The 15,126-nt window shown below is 39.9% G+C and overlaps 1 pseudogene; it reads right to left on the bottom strand.

Annotated features, from left to right (window-relative positions):
- The window catches only part of LOC129676272 (kinesin-like protein KIF18A), an 87,158-nt pseudogene that overhangs the window by 23,984 nt on the left and 48,048 nt on the right, over nucleotides 1-15,126 (bottom strand).

Here is a 15,126-nt window from a genome sequence, read left to right as displayed (position 1 = left end):
TCCAGCTCTTACTATTTCCCACTTCTTACATAAAATTCCATTCACTGTGCCCATCAGTTGGCCATCAGGCTCAGCATCTGCTTTGACAGTCTATACTGCAGAAGCTTTTAGAGGCCCTCTGTGGCAGGTTTCAAGGTTGTTTCCTGTTTTCTTCTGGCTTTCAGAGGCCCTCTGTAGCAGGTTCTGAGGTTGTTTCCTATTTTCTTTTTCTTCTGATGTCCATCCTCTTTGCCTTTCAGGATGGGGATTGAACATTTTAGTTAGGGTCCTCTCTTTTGCTTAGTTTGTTTAGATGTACAGATTTTAGTGGGTTTATTCTATGTTGTATGTTTATATGAGTGAGTATATACCATGCGTGTCTTTTTGCTTCTGGGACAACTCACTCAGGATGATCCTTTCCAGGTCCCACCATTTACGTGCAAATTTCATGATTTCCTTATTTTTCATTGCTGAGTAATACTCCATTGTATAGATGTACCACAGTTTCTGCATCCATTCTTCAGTTGAGGGGCATCTGGGTTGTTTCCAGCTTCTGGCTATTACAAATAAAGCTGCTAAAAACATGGTTGAGCAAATGTCCTTTTTGTGTACTTGAGCCTCTTTTGGGTATATGCCTAGGAGTGGTATGGCTGGATCTGGGGAAGCGCTATTCCTAGTTGTCTGAGAAAGCACCAGATTGATTTCCAGAGTGGTTGTACAAGTTTGCATTCCCACCAGCAGTGGAGAAGGGTTCCCCTTTCTCCACAACCTCTCCAGCATGTGTTGTCCCTTGAGTTTTTCATCTTGGCCATTCTGATGGGTGTAAGGTGAAATCTCAGGGTTGTTTTGATTTGCATTTCCCTAATGGCTAATGAGGTTGAGCATTTCTTTAAGTGCTTCTCTGCCATTCGATATTCCTCTACAGAGAATTCTCTCTTTAGCTCAGTTCCCCATTTTTTAAGTGGATTACTTGGTTTGTTGCTTTTCAGCTTCTTTAGTTCTTTATATATATTGGATATGAGTCCTCTGTCAGATAAAGGGTTGGTGATGATTCTTTCCAAATCTGTAGGCAGTCGCTTTGTTTTGATGATGGTGTCCTTTGCTTTACAGAAGCTTTTCAATTTCATGAGGTCCCATTTATTGATTGTTGCTCTTAGAGCCTATGCTGTTGGTATTCTATTCAGGAAGTTTTCTCCTGTACCAATGAGTTCTAGGGTAGTCCCCACTTTTTTTTCTAGCCGATTTAATGTGTCTGGTTTTATGTTGAGGTCTTTGATCCACTTGGACTTCAGTTTTGTGCAGGGTGATAAGTATGAATCTATTTTCACTTTTCTACATGTCGACATCCAGTTGGACCAGCACCATTTGTTGAAGATGCTATCTTTTTTCCATTGTATGGTTTGGCATCTTTGTCAAAAATCAGGTGTCCGTAAGTGTGTGGGTTTATTTCTGGGTCTTCTGTTCGGTTCCATTGATCCACCATTCTGTTTCTATGTCAGTACCATGCAGTTTTTATAACTGTTGCCCTATAGTACAGTTTGAGATCAGGGATGGAGATATCTCCAGAAGATCTTCTATTGTAGAGGATTGTTTTAGCAATTCTCGGTTTCTTGTTATTCCATACGAAGTTGAGAATTTTTCTTTCCAGGTCTGTAAAGAATTGTGTTGGCAATTTGATGGGAATTGCATTAAATCTGTAGATTGCTTTTGGTAAGATGGCCATTTTTACTATGTTAATTCTGCCAAGCCATGAGCATGGGAGATCTTTCCATCTTCTCATATCTTCCTCTAATTCTTTCTTCAGAGACTTGAAATTTTTTTCATACAAGTCTTTGACTTGCTTGGTTAGGGTTACACCAAGGTACTTTATGTCATTAGTGGCTATTGTGAATGGTGTTGTTTCTCTAATTTCTTTCTCAGCCCTTTTGTCTTTTGTATAAAGGAGTGCTACTGATTTCTTTGAGTTAATTTTGTATCCGGCCACTTTGCTGAAGGTGTTTATCAGCTGTAGGAGTTCCCTGATAGAGTTTCTGGGGTCACTCATGTATACTATCATATCTTCTGCAAATAGTGATAATTTGACTTCTTCCTTTCCCATCTGTATCCCCTTGATCTCCTTCAACTGTCTTATTGCTCTAGCAAGGACTTCCAGCACTATGTTGAAGAGAAATGGAGAGAATGGGCAGCCTTGTCTTGACCCTGATTTCAGTGGGATTGCTTTAAGTTTCTCTCCGTTCAGATTGATGTTGGCTATAGGCTTGCTGTATATCGCCTTTACTATGTTTAGATATGTGCCTTGTATCCCTGATCTCTCCAGTACTTTAAACCTGAATGGATGTTGGATTTTGTCAAATGCTTTTTCAGCATCTAGGGAGATTATCATGTGTTTTTTTTTCTTTCAGTTTGTTAATATGGTGGATCACATTGATGGATTTCTGTATATTGAACCACCCCTGCATACCTGGGATGAAGCCTACTTGGTCATAGTGGATAATATCTTTGATGTGTTCTTGGATTCGGTTTGCAAGTATTTTGTTAAGTATTTTTGCATCAATGTTCCTAAGGGAGATTGGCCTGAAATTCTCTTTCTTTGTTGAGTCTTTGTGAGGTTTAGGTACCAAGGTGATTGTGGCTTCATAGAATGAGTTTGGTAATGTTCCTTCTGTTTCTATTTTGTGGAATAGTTTGAAGAGAATTGGACTTAGCTCTTCTCTGAAGGTCTGGTAGAATTCTGCGCTGAAACCATCTGGTCCTGGGCTTTTTTTGGATGGGAGACTTTTGATGACTGCTTCTATTTCTTTGGGGGATATAGGACTATTTAATTGATTTACCTGGTCCTGATTCAGCTTTGGTAAGTCAAATCGATCAAGAAAATCATCCATTTCATTTAGATTTTCAAATTTTGTTGAGTATAGACTTTTGAAGTAAGTGCTAATGATTGTTTGGATTTCCTCAGTGTCTGTAGTTCTGTCCCCGTTTTCATTTCTGATTTTGTTGATTTGGGTGGTGTCTCTCTGCCTTTTACTTAGCTTGGCTAAGTGTTTGTCGATCTTGTTGATTTTCTCAAAGAACCAGCTCTTGGTTTCATTGATTCTTTGAATTGTTTTATTTGTTTCTAATTGATTGATTTCAGCCCTGAGTTTGATTATTTCCAGCCGTCTACTCCTTTTTGGTGTGTCTGCTTCTTCTTTTTCTAGGGTTTTTAAGTGGGTCATTAAGTTGCTTGAATGAGCTGTCTCGAATTTCTTCTTGAAGGCACTTAGTGCTATGAACTTTCCTCTTAGCAATGCTTTCATTGTGTCCCACAAGTTTGGGTATGTTGTGACTTCATTTTCATTGAGTTCTAGAAAGGCTTTTATTTCTTTCTTTATTTCTTCCCTGACCCAGCTGTCATTTAGTAACAAGTTGTTCAGTTTCTATGTGTGTGTAGGCTTTTTCTGCTATTTCTGTTGTTGTTGAAGTCCAGCTTTATTCCATGGTGATCAGACAGGATACAAGGGATTATTTCAGTCTTCTTGTATCTGTTGAGGCTTGCTTTGTGACCAACTATATGATCTATTTTGGAGAAGGTTCCATGAGGTGCTGAGAAGAAGGTAAATTCTTTTGTGTTTGGGTGTAAAGTTCTGTAAATGTCTGTGAGGTCCATTTGATTCATGACCTCTGTCAGAGTTATTGTTTCTTTGTTTAATTTCTGTTTTGTTGACCTGTCCTTTGTTGAGAGTGGGGTGTTGAAGTCTCCCACTATTAATGTGTGGGGATCTATATGTGATTTAAATTTTATCAATGTTTCTTTTACAAATGTGGGTGCTCTTGTATTTGGGGCATAGATGTTCAGGATTGTGATGTCTTCCTGGTGGAATTTTCCCTTGATGAGTATGAAGTGTCCTTCCTCATCTCTTTTTATTAATTTTGGTTGAAAGTCTATTTTATCAGATATTAGAATGGCTACTCCTGCTTGTTTCTTGGGTCCATTTGCTTGGAAAGTCGTCTTCCAACCTTTTACCCTCAGGTAATGTCTATCTTTGTGCCTTAGGTGTATTTCTTGTATGCAACAGATTGCCGTGTTTTGTTTACGTATCCATTCTGTTAATCTGTGTCTTTTTACTGGAGAATTGAGTCCATTGATGTTGAGAGAGATTAATGACCAGTGGCTGTTAGATCCTTTGATTTTGATGTTGGCTGTGTTCCTAAGGTGTGTGCTTGGTTGCTTTTTGTTTTACTGTAGTAAGGTTAATTATTTCCTGTGTTTTCTTGACAGAAGCTAATTTTCTTGGGTTTTATTTTCCCTTCCAGTGTCTTCTGTAATGCTGGATTTGTGTGTAGGTATTGTTGAAATTTGTTTTTGTCTTTGAATATCTTGTTTTTCCGTGTATGAGAACTGAGAGTTTTGCAGGGTATAGTAGCCTGGGCTGACATCTGTGTTCTCTTAGGGTCTGCATGATATCTGTCCAGGCCTTTCTGGCTTTCATATTTTCTGTTGAAAAGTCAGGTGTGATTCTAATTGGTTTGCCGTTATATGTTACTTGGCCTTTTTCCCTTGCAGCTTTTAGTATTTTTTCTTTGTTCTGTATACTTACTGTTTTGATTATTATGTGGCGGGAGGATTTTCTTTTCTGGTCAAATTTGTTGGGTGTTCTGTAGGCCTCATGTATCCTTATTGGCTTCTCCTTTAACTTGGGGAAATTTTCTTCAATGATTTTGTTGAAAATATTTTCTGGGCCTTGGAGAAGGGAGTCTTCTTTTTCCTCTATTCCTATTATTCTTAGGTTTTGTCTTTTCATATTGTCTTGGATTTCTTGGATAGTCTGTGTCAGGAATTTTTTGGATTTAACATTTTCTTTGACAGATACATCGATTTCTTCCATTGTATCTTCTACACCTGAGATTCTTTCTTCTATTTCTTGTATTCTGTTCGTTATGCTTACCTCTGTAGTTCCTGTTTTCTTCCCTAAATTCTTCCTCTCCATTATTTCCTCCATTTGTGTTTTCCTTAATTTTTTCTAGTTCTATCTTCAGGTCTTGAGTTGTTGTCTTTACTTCCTTCACCTGTCTTTTGTATTTTCCTCATTTTCTTTTAGTTCCTTCAACTCTGTCTCTTTTATTTCCTTCAGTGATTTAAGTATTTCTTCTCTGAAGGCCACAAGCTGTTTGGCTGCATCTTCCCGTATTTCTTCAAGGATGGCCATAATCTGCTTGTCTTTATCTTCCTCCATTTCTTTATGGATAGCCTTGATATGTTTGGTTTTATCTTCCTCTAATTCTTTACGTACTTTATTTGTTTCCTCTATTATCGTCTTCATCAGCATAGATGTAAGGTCATCTTCTTGATTTTCTATTACGCTGCATTGTTCAGGGCTGTTCGCCCCTGGACGGCTGTGTTCTGGAGATGCCATATTGCTCTGTCTTTTGTTGGTTGAGCTTTTACGCTGACCTCTACCCATTGGGCTGATTTAGGTGTTGGCTGTTAGTTTCTGTGCTTCCTGGAGTCCTGAGGTAGGGAGTATCCCCTTGGCCGGAAGATGATTTTTCCTGAAGGAGTCCTTCTCTGCTTTTTGGTTATGGTCACTGTATGGCCAGTGTTTCTCAGGAGTTGCCACTGCTCACCTCAGGTTTATAGCCCTGAGTAGTAGCTGTGGTCTTTGTTAGGCAGGGGGGAGATCTCCTCTTACCCATAGAATTTCTCAAGACAGCTGCCCCACTGCTGGGTTTCTTGTTATAAATTTAGTGTGCTGCTGCTCACTAAATTTCCATGTACAGTCCTCTTGAAGAACCTGCTGATTCCCTAGCTGTGGGGTTTTCTCCCAACAGGGAAACTCAGTCTTTTATCCTGGGGCACACTGTTCTGTCCGGGAAAGTGGGAGGTGCACTCAGCCATCTTCCACATATTGTTTTTTAATCTTGATATTTTTACAGACATACCTAACTTGAAGATACAAAATAATCCAAAAATCAAAACTTTTGATTGTCACATTGGCTCTCAATTTCAGGTTTTTTTTCTTTCTTATTTTTTTAAAATTTTTATTATTAGTTATATTTTATTGACTCTGTATCCCAGGTGTATCCCACTCTCTCATTCCCTCCCAATCCCACCCTCCCTCCCTCATCTCCTTCCTGCCCCTTTTAAGTCCACTGATTGGGGAGGACCTCCTCCCCTTTCATCTGACCCTTTTTTATCAGGTCTCTTCAGGACTGGTTACAAAGTCCTCTTCTGTGGCCTAGCAGGACTGCTTCACCCATGGGCGGGGGGAGGTCAAAGAGCGTACCATTGAGTTCCTGTCAGAAATAGTCCCTGTTTCCCTTACTATGGAAACCCAATTGGTTACTGAGCTACCACAAGCTACATCCAAGCAGAGGTTGTAGGTTATATCCATACATGGTCCTTGGTGGAGTGTCAGTCTCAGAAAAGACCCCTGTGCCCAGATATATTTGGTCCTTGTGGAGCTCCTATCCTCTCCACGTCATACTAACTCCCCCTTCTTTCATATGATTCCCTTCAGTCTGCCGAAGGTTTGGATATGAGTCTGAGTATCTGCTTTGATACACTGCTAGGTAGAGTCTTTCAGAGGCCCTCTGCAGTAGGCTCCTGTCCTGTTACTTGTTTTCTCCTATGTCCAATGTATATATATCCCATTTGTCTTTCTCAGTGAGGATTGATCATTTTACCCTGGGTCATCTTTCTTGTTTATCTTCTTTAGGTGTAGAGATTTCATTAGGTTTATCATATCTTATAGTGTTAGTATTTTGGAACACAACCTGCTTCTGGGTTACCTAGCAACCTATGATGATGTCATCATGTGTCGCCAGCCAGGTGACCACACCTGAAAGGCATGGTTAATGTGCCCTCTTAAAGGTCTGATACCAACAAGTGGTCCCTCTCTTATACTCTCCCTCTTTACTTTCCCCCTCACTCTCTCTTACTCTCAGGGTGCCCCATCCCCCCTTTTCCCTTTCTCTTTCCCTATCATGTCCCATTTCCCCACTTCCTCCATACCCTTCTAATAAACCTCTCAAAGAGAATATTGGTTGTCCCCCTGAGTCTTCTTCCTTTTAATTAAAAACATATAGGTCTACATAAGTGAGTATATGCCATGTGTGTCTTTCTCGTTCTGGGATACCTCACTCAGAATGATCTTTTCTAGATCCCACCATTTGCCTGCAAATTTCATGATTTCTTTGTTTTTAATTGCTGAATAGTATTCCATTGTGTAAAAATACCACAATTTCTGTATCCATTCCTCAACTGAGGGACATCTGGGTTGTTTCCAGGTTCTGGCTATTACAAATAAAGCTGTTACAAACATGGTTGAGCAAATGTCCTTGTGTACTTGAGCAAATTTTGGGTATATGCCTAGCAGTGGTATAGTTGGGTCTTGAGGGAGCACTATTCCTAATTGTCTGAGAAAGCACCAGATTGATTTCCAAAGTGGTTGTACCAGTTTACATTCCCACCAGCAATGAAGGAGGGTTCCCCTTTTCAGTTTCAGTTTTCAGGCACCTGTGATTTCAGGTTTCTACACCAGGAACTTCTACCTTTTGGAGCCAAAATGTTCCACAATGTACTTAAACTGAACAACAACAAAACAAGTTTTTGTTTTCTAATCTAACAAATTATATTCCTAGGAATGCACAAATATACATGGCTATGGTGTGAATACAAGATGTCTTGCACAGGCTCATTTGTTAAACCAGCTCTAGGTGCTGTTTTGGTAAATTCTGGCAACTTTAGGAGGTGGGGCATCACTGGAAGAAGTAGGAACATAAATTTCAAGATTATACCTGGCCCCCCAGCCCTCACTTACCCTCTGCTCTCTGTCTGCACCTCTTCCACAAAGTGCTCCTGCTCACAGTATGATCTGCCCACATGACCATGGGCTGAATCTTTTGCAAAATCTTTGATGAAAACATTCACAGTAATGCAAATTCTGAAGTAACATACACAGGCATAATCTCTGATGCACTATTCAATGCAACACTGATTAGATCAATGCAAATTTATTTTGCAGGCTCTCAAAACTTCTAAATGAGATAAATTCCAGATGTAGGTACACTTAAAATGTTTACACCAAATTCATGTGAAATCTAACAAAACCTAGGCTTCTCTAGTAAAATACTTATTTGTGTGACAAACCCAGAGAGCTCAAGGGAAGACAGAATGTGCAAGAGGGCAAATAAAAGTGACAAAATTTGTAACATCAGCTATTTCAAAGACAGGTTTACTTGTTGTTCTACATTGCCAAAAAATGTCATTTTAAACTAAGATTATAAGTTAGATTTGCAATGTAAATATTTTAATTTGTAGAATAATGATAACAAATGTTAACAGAAAAATAGTGAATTCTATAGTACTAGATTAAGATTACATTATTAAATAGTATAGAATGTGATATTTATTATAAACTTTAGTGTTCAATTACAATTAGAATTTAAGTAAGAATGGGAAATAAAGGAAAGTTATTCAAAGCATCAATATATATGCTTGCAGATCCTGGGAAAGTCTTGTTAATTAAAATTATTTAGAAATAAATACAAACATAAAATAAATAAAAAATGAAATAAAAAGCAAAGACAGCTAGCTTCTTTGTTATTGGTCATCAAATACCAAATCTATTAAAATAAAAGAACTGTCTTTATATTGGAATATAAATAATATTAGACATAATGCTACCATTTACTAAATAATACAAAATACTGTACTTATAACAAGGAATAGACTGAATTGGCCCAAGCTGTGGGAAGGTCATAAGAAGAGAAATCCCTGGGATATCATTTTAATTTGAATGTTTGGTAGTTTGGTCAGCCCAAGCCACCGTCTTTTTCCTCTCTACCAAATATTCAATGTCTTTGAAGTCAGAATCAAAAGCAGGCCAGTTTCTTTCAACCTCCAATACTGTTTTCTTAGGGCTGAAATTAAACATTCAATACTCTACAAACAGAAGACAAAAGAGGAGAGAGGAACACTGTTTTAAACACACTATTATAACTCTTTTATGTAACAGGCAAAGTATTACAATATCATTAAAATAATTTCCTTTAATATTATTTTAAATACTTGTCAAATTCTGTTGCCAAGCCTGCATCCAGTCTCGGTGAGGCCAAACTGTCCTTTCCTAAAACCTATCTCTGTTCACTGTCATCCTTGGTACCCATGAAAATATCAATATTAAAGTCCTTTCATAGTTCAAATTTGCTTCATTAAATAATACAATTTCATCCAAACATTTTAACATATACTTAATACAATCAGTAGAGGATAAATAGTCTTGCCTGGGAATCAGGAAAATCAGGATCTATTGGTAACCCCAGTAGGTTCTATGTGACCCTGGAGGTATACACAGGTATATTTAGACACTGTAATTTCACAAGCCTTCAGTCTCTCTACACCATTTTTTTTTGTCGTGACTCACCTCATGGCTTCTTCATAGGCTATGAAGTTAGATTTACAACACTTGCATCAATTTCAAACTCATGGACATGGAATATACAATATAGTGAAGTAACTACACAGAAAAAGATATAAAATGAAGTTTTTTAAAAAATTTACTTTTTTATATTAATAACAGTATATTCACTTTGTATCCCTCCTCCCTCATGCCCTCCGCTCCCCTCCCTCATCTCCTCGCATACCCCTCTCCAAGTCCACTAATAGGGAAGGTCCTCTTCCCCTTCTATCTGACCCTAGCCTATTAGGTCTCATCAGGACTGGCTGCATTGTCTTCCTCTGTGGCCTGGAAAGGCTGCTCCCCCCTCAGGGAGGGGGGAGATCAAAGAGCCAGCCACTGAGTTCATGTCAGAGACAGTCTCTGTTTCTCTTATTAGGGAACCCATTTGGAGACTGAGCTGCCATAGGCTACATTTGAGCAGGGGTTCTAGGTTATCTCCATGAATTGTCCTTGGTTGGAGTACCAGTCTCAGAAAAGACCCCTGTGCCCAGATTTTTTGGTTCTGTTGCTCTCCTTATGGAGCTCCTGTCCTCTCCAGGCCTTTCTATCTCCCACTTCTTTCATAAGAGTCCCTACACTCTTTCCAAAATTTGGTTATGAGCCTCAGCATTTGCTTTGATACATTGTTGGGTAGTCTTTCAGAGGCCCTCTGTGGGAGGTTCCTGTCCTGTTTCCTGTTTTCTCCTTCATCCAATGACCATCCCATTTGTTTCTGGGATACCCTATTCAGGATGATTTTTTCTAGATCTCACTATTTGCCTGCAAATTTTATGATTTCCCTGTTTGTGTTAGAAAGGGTCTGCTTAGAAGGACTGCATATGCTTACATATCTCTGTACTTTTGGCAACTGTATTGTGCTGAGGAGTAAGAGTACTAGGTATGAAAGTGCCATGAAAGCTTTGCTTTTGATGTTAGGTGTATTTCCATAATTTCCAGACTGGATATGACAAGTGTTTGACTCAATTTAAAGTGTATATTTAAGTATGAGAGATTATCTAGACTGTCTACTTTTGTTTGGAAAGTCTGAAGATTTTATCTGTCAGACAGACTTGTATAAGAAATCCCCCCCAATAAAACTCTGAGGAACTGACAGCACTGAGTTTTCAAAGTAAGACATCACATATATTCACAACTTTTTTTGCTGAAATTAAGCATATCCCATCCTCACTGCATAAGATTCTTCTTTTATAAAGCTAGACTCTCACTATTGCCACATAGACCATGAATGTATCTAATTTACAGCAATCCTCCCACCTCTGCCTCCACTGTGCTAGATTTCACGGTAAATGTCACCATGCCTGGTCCTTAACAACATTCTTGAACTTTTATTTGTTCACTCTCTTCCAGACTATCCTATACACCTTTCCATTTTGCTGATTTTCTTTGTGTGGCTTTGATAACCTCACAGCTTTGAGTACCACTATATGAGCCTCGTAAACACCAGTGAATCATTAAACCTGGGATTGGTTTTAAGAACTCAGGTACTATGTAATATTTGTATAATTATCAGTTTTTTCTTCCTTTTATATTATTATAATTTATTCAATTTGTATCCTGGCTATGGCCTCCTCCATTGTCTCCTCTTAATCCTACCCTCCCTCTCTCTTTTCCTCTATGTCCCTCCCCAAATCCATTGATACAGAAGGTCCTCCTCCCCTTCTATTTGACCCTAGCCTATCAGGTCTCATTAGGACTGGTTACACTGTCTTCCTCTGGCAAGCCTGCGAGGGAGATAGAAAGATCTGGAGAGGAAAGGATCTCTAAAAGAAGACCAACAGAGCCATAAAAACTGAGCCCTAGGGTCCCTGAAGAGAATGACACCCCAACCAAGAACAATTCATGGAGAGGACCTAAAATCCTGGCTCAGATGTAGCCTATAGACTCAAACTCCAAGTAGGGTTTCTAGTAAGGGGATCAGGGACTTTCTCTGGCATAATGACCAATTTTTGTGAATGAGAAATCTAAGGCTTAGCCATGTTAAATAGTTTCTAGAAGGATATGTTGCCAAAATCAGCAGAATTGAAGACATACTCACTCTCTACAATGCCATATTGCTTTTGAGATGATAACTATTTTTTGTGGTGTTCTTATATTCAATGTACTGCTCATTAATAAAATTTTTATTCTCAAAAATTTTAAATGTATGATTTTTTAAAAAGCGGCTCAATCTCTTTTATCATCTTTTATAAATCAATTAACAGTTTGTTACATAAGCATTACTTTCTTTTTTTTTAAATCTTTTATTTTTTTTATTAATTACACTTTATTCATTTTGTATCCCCCCATGAGCCCCTCCCTCCTCCCCTGCCGATCCCACCCTCCCTCCCCTTTCTGCATGCATGCCACTCCCCAAGTCCACTGATAGGGGAGGTCCTCCTCTCCTTCTTTCTGATCTTAGTCTATCAGTTCTCATCAAAAGTGGCTGCATTGTCCTCTACTGTGGCCTGGTAAGGCTGCTCCCCCCTCAGGGGGAAGTGATCAACGAGCAGGCCAATCAGATTATGTCAGAGGCAGTCCCTCTTCCCATTACTATGGAACCCACTTGGACACTGAACTGCCATGGGCTACACCTGTGCAGGGGTTCCAGGTCATCTCCACAAATAGTCCTTGGTTGGAGTATGAGTCTCTGGGAAGTTCCCTGTGTTCAAATTATCTTGTTCTGTTGCTCTGCTTGTGGAGTTCCCGTTCCCTCCAGCTCTTACTATTTCCCACTTCTTACATAAAATTCCATTCACTCTGCCCATCAGTTGGCCATCAGGCTCAGCATCTGCTTTGACAGTCTATACTGCAGAAGCTTTCAGAGGCCCTCTGTGGCAGGTTTCAAGGTTGTTTCCTGTTTTCTTCTGGCTTTCAGAGGCCCTCTGTAGCGGGTTCCGAGGTTGTTTCCTATTTTCGTTTTCTTCTGATGTCCATCCTCTTTGCCTTTCAGGATGGGGATTGAACATTTTAGTTAGGGTCCTCTCTTTTGCTTAGTTTGTTTAGATGTACAGATTTTAGTGGGTTTATTCTATGTTGTATGTTTATATGAGTGAGTATATACCGTGAGTGTCTTTTTGCTTCTGGGTCAACTCACTCAGGATGATCCTTTCCAGGTCCCACCATTTACGTGCAAATTTCATGATTTCCTTATTTTTCATTGCTGAGTAATACTCCATTGTATAGATGTACCACAGTTTCTGCATCCATTCTTCAGTTGAGGGGCATCTGGGTTGTTTCCAGCTTCTGGCTATTACAAATAAAGCTGCTACAAACATGGTTGAACAAATGTCCTTGTTGTGTACTTGCGCCTCTTTTGGGTATATGCCTAGGAGTGGTATGGCTGGATCTTGAGGAAGCGCTATTCCTAGTTGTCTGAGAAAGCGCCAGATTGATTTCCAGAGTGGTTGTACCAGTTTACATTCCCACCAGCAGTGGAGAAGGGTTCCCCTTTCTCCACAACCTCTCCAGCATGTGTTGTCCCTTGAGATTTTCATCTTGGCCATTCTGATGGGTGTAAGGTGAAATCTCAGGGTTGTTTTGATTTGCATTTCCCTAATGGCTAATGAGGTTGAGCATTTCTTTAAGTGCTTCTCTGCCATTCGATATTCCTCTGCAGAGAATTCTCTCTTTAGCTCTGTTCCCCATTTTTTAAGTGGATTACTTGGTTTGTTGCTTTTCAGCTTGTTTAGTTCTTTATATATATTGGATATGAGTCCTCTGTCAGATAGAGGGTTGGTGATGATTCTTTCCCAATCTGTAGGCAGTCGCTTTGTTTTGATGACGGTGTCCTTTGCTTTACAGAAGCTTTTCAATTTCATGAGGTCCCATTTATTGATTGTTGCTCTTAGAGCCTGTGCTGTTGGTGTTCTGTTCAGGAAGTTTTCTCCTGTACCAATGAGTTCTAGGGTATTCCCCACTTTTTTTTCTAGCCGATTTAATGTGTCTGGTTTTATGTTGAGGTCTTTGATCCACTTGGACTTCAGTTTTGTGCAGGGTGATAAGTATGGATCTATTTGCATTTTTCTACATGTAGACATCCAGTTGGACCAGCACCATTTGTTAAAGATGCTATCTTTTTTCCATTGTATGGTTTTGGCATCTTTGTCAAAAATCAGGTGTCCGTAAGTGTGTGGGTTTATTTCTGGGTCTTCTAAGCATTACTTTCAATTACCAATTTTGAAATTAGTCAAAACCCATTTTATCTCATATTAAGGCGAAAATTTATTTAAGGCATATCAATCTGTGTGTCTGATATAAGCACAGCAGGGCCAAGATAAACCACTGTGTCTCAAAAGTCTAAGCTCCTTCATGTGATTTGGTTGTTAACAAATGATGGTGATTTGCTGTAGTTACAGATTCACAATGAGTGCAAGGTTCAGTGTGAGGACCCATTCATAGAAAAATTATTCTGTTCTTCCTTGTCATAAAATAGCTTACTTTAAATCAAAACCATCAAAAACCAATCACTAATAAGTTGAGAATACCTGTGGAATGCAAATGAGATTTTTGAATGGTTGCCCCATCGAGACATGACTCCCTCATATTATAGAACCTCAAAGCAATGTCTATCTAACAAGCTTTTGTAAAACAAGATTTATAAAAAAAATGAGAAACAAATTAAGCCACACTTTTTAAGAAAATCAGACACTTAAAATTTTGAGAACAAAAATGTGTTAGTGAGAAGTACAGTGAATACAAGAACACCACAATGAAATGGAAACATGGGGGGATCCAAGATGGCGACAACCAGTGTGCACCATATCTGAGAGGCAGAGGATCTGAAACTGCAAAATTGGTGAGTAGAGGGGCAATTGAAGCCAAAAAATTGACACTGAGGCTTCCTGAATGAGAGGGGATATCACATGAGCTGAGAACATTTAGATTCAGGTCACCCACAGACTTCTCTGGGTATAGAGAGTGGTGAACATTCAAACTGCTTGTATTTCCCTGTTTCATGCCTCACTCCTCCTCCATGGAGCTGGCCCACAGAGACTCTTAGGGACTCTCTTAGCACAGAACTCACTGCCAGGGGTCTGAGACAGCAAAGGTGGGGCTCCTAGCTCCTTAGCCATGGCTGCCAGCTGTACCAGCCTTGCAAATCCCATATCCATGGAACCATCCTTCTGAGTCCCAGGTCTGCAAGTAGCGGTTCAGACTCCACAGGTCCTCCCAGCCAGTGACTGTATGGGCTGCCCAATACCTCAGTGGTGGACAGCTGGGTGTACAGCCAACAAAGTTGCCAGACTGGCCAAACAACCCAGGTAAACCAGGCACAGGGCCACCTAAGTCTGTGGACCACTGTTGTGGCTCCTCAGGACTTCCCAGCAGGTACCTGGACCATTTTCGCATTCCTGCTGCTGGAGCTGGACTCCCAAGTCTGGCAGCTGCAGCACTACTGAGATGAAGTAGCTCTTATACCCGCATTTGATCCAGCAGGCCCAAAACTGAGAGTAGAGAATAAGGGAAACCCCTGTGCTTTCCGATTTGACCTGCTAGAGTGAGTGTGCCTTCAAGTACCTGCAGAGCCCCAGATCCAGGGTTCTTCTAAGCTAGCAGCCAGATATCAGATCTCTTCACCATGGGAAACAGAAGGACAGTGTTCTCAACATTGAGGCCCCTATTCTGTGGGTCTGTGGAGTTCAGGCAAATAACTCCTGGAGATCGGACAGAGCTGAATATCAGTGGCCTGCAGGCCATTGAGGTATTCAGGGAATCTGCCCAAGCAATT

Source organism: Psammomys obesus, unplaced genomic scaffold (assembly GCF_907164565.1).
Source record: "Psammomys obesus unplaced genomic scaffold, mPsaObe1.curated_primary_1811, whole genome shotgun sequence".
Lineage (NCBI taxonomy): Eukaryota > Metazoa > Chordata > Mammalia > Rodentia > Muridae > Psammomys > Psammomys obesus.
Note: the sequence above shows the minus strand (reverse complement) of the source record. Positions and strands in the feature narration are given on the sequence as shown.